This window comes from Pinus tabuliformis, chromosome 6 (genome assembly GCF_031772625.1).
Source record: "Pinus tabuliformis cultivar Carrire ecotype Pingquan chromosome 6, CPIR1, whole genome shotgun sequence".
Taxonomy (NCBI): domain Eukaryota; kingdom Viridiplantae; phylum Streptophyta; class Pinopsida; order Pinales; family Pinaceae; genus Pinus; species Pinus tabuliformis.
Window position 1 is genome coordinate 20,783,992 of NC_142292.1, and position 6,149 is coordinate 20,790,140.

A 6,149-nucleotide genomic window follows, 5' to 3' on the forward strand; every position below is an offset into this window, starting at 1 on the left:
TATCTTCTCAGGTTCCTTTGGTTGGAATTCATGTTTAATAACATCTTTCACCTCTCTGAACACCACATCTCGACTATACACAACCTTCCTTGTTAGTGGGTTCCAAAGCTTATAACTCTTTAAACCATCCTTATACCTAATAAAGATGCCATTTCAGATTTACTATCCAACTTGGTTCGTTTCTCCTTTGGAACATGTACATATGCATCACATCTAAATACTGAAAGAGATGGTTTCTTACCAGTCCATACCTCTTGTGGATTCTTATCCTCCAACGCTGATGAAGGTGACCTATTGACCAGGTAACATGCAGTATCCACCGCTTCTACCCAGAATTCCTGTACTAACCTGACACCACTGAGCATGCTTTTTTCCCTTTCCATCAACATCTTGTTCATTCTTTCTGCAAATCCATTTTGTTGAGGTGTATATGGAGTAGTCTTCTGCCATGCTATACCACACTTCTTGCAGAATTCTTCAAATTCCTTACTGCAAAACTCTCCACCATTATCTGTCCTCAGCACCTTTATCTTTTTCTTTGTCTGGTTTTCCACTAGAGCCTTAAATTCTTTAAACTTGTCAAAGACTTCAGACTTTTTCTTAAGAAAATATATCCATGTATTCCTTGAGAAGTCATCTATAAATGATACATAGTACACAGACTTACCCAGTGATGGAACCTTCACAGGTCCAAACACATCACTGTGTACAAGTTCTAATATTTGTTTTTCCCTCTTACTACCAAAGGGGAAACTCACCCGATTCTGCATCCCATATACGCAATTTTCACAGAAATCAAAATCTAGAGAGCTATTACTCATACCTTTTACCATACCTTTACCATGAAGTATTTGAAGGCCCTTCTCTCCAATATGTCCAAGCCTTTGATGCCACATCATGGTCTTTTCTCCAGAGACCAGTAGATTTTCTACTCCACTTTCAGGAACCACGGAACTATTGCACCCATCAACAACAGTGCTACCTTGCAGCTTGTATAGAGTTCCAATCTGAGCTCCCCGCATCAATACCAATGCTCCCTGAACCATCTTGCAAGTATCCTTCTCGAACACGGTTTTTACACCTGCATCATCCAGCTTGCTAACAGAAATCAGATTTCTAGCTAATGCAGGAATATGCAGAACACCCGGAAGTGTTCTAACCCTTCCACCTTCTAGCTTCAACTTTACTTTCCCAAGACCAATGAATATAGCCTTCTTGTCATCCCCCAAGAATACATCACCACCATCATATTTCTTGTTGAGTCCCAAACCTACATCTTTCCTATACACCTTTCTAGAATTTTTCCACTTACCTGGACCTCCTAAGCTGTCAACATCATTGAATATTAGTTTAAAAGAGCATATAAAGTGGTTTCCTGACTATGTTTTGTGTCTGCTGTTTGAATTAGATTTTTTCTCATAGAGCTGCGGAATCTTGTCACTTTCCACAGCCAGTTCAACTTTCTGCAGCCTTTTTGTTAAAGTCTATGTTACAGGTGTCTTTAGGCAAATCGAGCCACATAGGCATGTTGGAAATGACGTGGACATGGACTGAGTCCTATTGGCTTAGTCGAATTCACCAAAGAAGGTCGTGGTCAAAGATAGTCAAGCGGTGGTCAACCTAAGAGTCCTATGGTGACAGAACTCTGTTTTTCACCACGTGAAGACTTGCGTGGCCGTTCCTAAATCTCAGGAGACATATCAACACCTGTGGACTGCTCCATAAGCCGAATCCAACAGCCACCCTCCATAGATTTAATCTTCACGACAGCCATAATGCTAGATTCCTGGACGTGGTTGTTCACGTGTCTTTTATCAACGCAGATTTTAGGAAAGTAGTTATGTCATCCTCTGTTATAAATAATGCGTTCTCATACGCATAGTAGCTAGCTTTTGTAATGTAATTTTGACTGCTAATGAGCCCACTGTTCCGTGACATTATTTCTGTGTTATGACTGCATTTTAATACATGAGAAGACTCTGTTTATAAGCTCAATTTGTGGCTGATTGCTGACTACCCGAGGTTGTGCAAAGGGCCCTTGTACACACCAAGGTTTTATTAATTGCTGTATAGTTTCATGCTTTATTTCTTTACATTCCTTATGCCATAATCATTCGTTTGTATATATTGCACTTCTTATGGTATTAAAGTTGATTGTTGTCCATAGTTTTTTATGCCTTATAATGCTGTTAACTGATCAGTGTCTTTGTTTCATATTACAGTAGGCATCCCAGGCATTTGCACATAGTTTTACAATGACTAATGACATGGAATTATTCTTGTCCTTCTGCTGATTTATTTTTCTTAGTTCTTAGTTCCAGCACTGTTTTATTTATTTCAGTTTTGCTCATTTACTTTTCTGCAAGATAGATATTAAATTGCTCATGTTATTTTCAGTTACCTCCGAAAGCCATAGCGAGACTAATGGTGAGGGATTGAAGTATGAGTGTGTAGTTTAATATTAGTTTACTTTTCTGCAAGATAGATATTAAATTGCTCATGTCATTTCAGTTACCTCCAAAAGCCATAGTGAGACTAATGGTGAGGGATTGAAGTATGAGTGTGTAGTTTGATATTAGTTTACTCTTCTGCAAGTTAGTTATTGAATTGCTCATGTCATTTTCAGTTACCTCCGAAAGCCATAGCGAGACTAATGCTGAGGGATTGAAGTATGAGTGTGTAGTTTGATATTAGTTTACTTTTCTGCAAGATAGATATTGAATTACTCATGTCATTTTCAGTTACCTCCGAAAGCCATAGCGAGACTAATGGTGAGGGATTGAAGTATGAGTGTGTAGTTTGATACTAGTTTTATTTTCTGCAAATTAGATATCAGATTGCTCAAGTTGTTTATGATTACCTCCGAAAGCCAAAGCGAGACAAATGGTGAGGGGTCAGAATATGAGTTGATGTAGTTTGATTTTAGTTTACTTTTCTTGCAATTTTTGGATTCTTTGAGTTCAGTTTCTTTTTTTTATTTATACAGCAGCAAGGATACTGGGTTTCATGATCAATAGTTCACTCTTTGTTTAATTAGAATAGTGGCATATTTTCACTCTCTTTTAGGAATTACTTTCATCATTGCATGTTTTAAAAACTTTTTGCAAGTTTGAAGTTTTGGAAATCATTTTAAAGGACGTCATTTCCTTGAACACTTTTATCCATACTTGTCTTTAGAATTTCCATCTTACATTAGGGAACCAACGAAGATAAACCAAAAAACTAACTAAAAATCAAAAACGACAAAAAGTAAGAAATAGGTTATCTTGCACATATAGTGCGCCGCACTTCAACAGTTTACGACTCCTGGATTGAAAATTAATATAGCAATTTAGGACACTCAAAATTGACCAAACATTTTGGTGCCATTGCCGGGGAAGTGAAACTAGGTAGCCAATTTCTTAAAAAAAAAAAAAAAAAAAGGAGGAAAATTTCAAGGAAGGTAAAAATTGATAACTTCTCAAAGTATGGTCTCCTCTTGCACCTAGTGTGATCTGGAGGATCAGAAAAGAGAGTTATTGGTTCAATAATTCCTTGAGTATGCTCTCTTCTTGCACCTAGTGTGACCTGGAAGATCAGAAAGAGAATTATTAGCCCGACTTGAAGAAAAATTTAAAAAAAATGACATGCATAAATCAAGATATTCTAGGGGAAGGTTTATAGCTAGAGCCAAGAGTTCGATTTTTACAACTCTATCTACTTCAAGGAATAGACAAGATACACCTCCATCATCTCCAACTCACACTCCTAGCCTTAGGATTCCTAGAATTCAAGGGGCAGCAGCTGAATTAGGAGACTCTCCCACACTATCCATCGAATCTGACTTAGGAAAAGAACCTTTCTTTACTTCTACAGGAGAACAAATTGTAATCAAGAAAGTAGAATCACCTGAAGAAGAAGAGGGGGAAATTCCTCCTCATTCGCCATTAGTAGAGGAACCAGAGGACTCTGAAATATCTAAGGAAACTATCATGACAGAGGAAGTAGTAAACGGATTTGGAGGAGGAGGAAACAATGGAGGAGGTAGAGGTAACAATGGGGGAAATAGGGATGGAGATAACTCGTTTGGATTTCCTATAGTTGATGAGGAATATCATACAACAATGAAAAACATCTCACCATCTGTGCTCCCAAACTTTTATGGGTTGCGAAGTGAGGATCCTGAAACATTTCTATTTGAGTTTGAAGTCGTATGCCAAACTTATGATTATATGGAAGACTCTCAAAAACTCAAATTGTTTCCTTCAACATTGAAGGGAGTTGCTTTGAAATGGTTCATGGGATTAGTCACTCAATCTATTAGGACTTGGAATGATATGCAACAAACATTTTTGGATAGATACCTGGACTATTGCATGCCCATCAATCATAAGGATGAAGTATTCAAAATGGTGCAAAAAGAAGATGAAAACTTGGAGGATTTACTTGAAAGATTTCAATACAACCTGAAAAGAGAAAAAATGAGTAACCTAGATGAGGAGACCTTGAAAGCCCTTCTATTAAAAGCCATTAGAGATGAATGGATAGATATTTTAAACATGATGGGAAAGGGAGATATTTCTCAACTTCCACTTCATGATATAGAAGAACTATGTGTCCATCTCTCGAGGGGAAAATCTAAAACCGGAAAAGGGCCTAGAGATACTTATCTCATTAGAGAAAACAAATCTGCAACTGGATCAGTAAGTAGGGCTGAGATTGGCAATATTCTTGATGAGTTCAAAACTGATATCTTATGGAGCCTTAGTGAGCAACTAGACACCCTTAAAATACAAAACAAGCAGAAACCAGAATCTGAAGCTTTGGCTATATTTTTTCTGAAATGTAGGAAGAAACATGTTCTAAGGGAAGCCCCTTGGATGAAAAAGTTGTAGAAACATGTATGATTTTCTCAGAAATCCATGAGACCAAGGATTTTCCTTCAATTCCTGGGCTCAAAGCTGTCTTTCAAGAAGATCCAAATTCAATTGAGTCTCTCTGCTTTGTTTCAAGGAGACCTTGGCAGGGGCAACAAAATCAAGGGTTTAACAACCCCATGAACTTTCAACCCCCACCAAATTGGAATCCTTGGCAACAACCTTGGTCCCAACCTCAAAATCCATTTCAATCATGGGTACAAGGTATGCAAAATCCTTATGGGAGATTTGCTCAATTTTATCAATATCCTCCATCTTTTCAAAATCAACAAGCTCCACAACTTCCAAATCAGAATCCACAACTTTCATTACCATTTCCACAACAACAACAACCTTCTCAACAAAATCCAAATTCTCAACTCTTGCTTCCGTTCCAACAGAAGACAAATCAACTACCTTCCCAGCCATTTCCAAATCCCAATAATAAAAATCCTCAAAATTCTTACATTGTAGAAGGACAACAATTTCCTACCTATGTGATTGTTCGTCTCAATGATGTACAACTCAGATTTGGTAGAGTTTTAGAAAATCCTTCTATAGATGCTCAAAAGCAAAGTATTTCTGAGGAGATTCTCTTGAAGCCAATAAGGGTTCTGAAGCATCTCTTCAAAACCCAGGCACTCAAAAAGAAAAAGAAAAAGAGTCAACCCCCACAACTCCTATAGTTGAGCAACCTGCATCTTCATCCACACCTCCTTTTCCTGAAAGATTACAAATTGACAAAGGAGTGGAAAAACAAATCTTGTTGCCAGACTATGATTTCCTAGATGAATTAAAGAATTTCTATTTCAAGATTCCCTTGCTACAAGCCATTAGAGAGATTCCTATTCTAGCAAAAACAATAAAGGAGTTGAGTCTCAAAAGACTAGGAAGGAAACCAAGAGATACAAGAAGAATTCACCCGGTAGGAAAAATTGCAGATATCATGATGAGAAAATTTACCATGTAGAAGTATGTAGATCCTGGTAGTCCAATTGTCAAGACACATATAAATCGGGTAGAAATTCCAAATACTTTGATTGACTTAGGGGCTGCTATCAACATTATGAGTAGACAGACTATGGAACAGCTAAAACTTCCTAATCTTCTTTTTACACCTACTCTACTGCAACTTGTAGATCGATCAATTATCAAACCAGATGGTGTATTAGAAGACATTTCGGTCTCCTTATATTCTTGGGAATATCTAGTAGATTTCATGATTTTGACTCCCAAGAGTAATTTAGGAGGGCA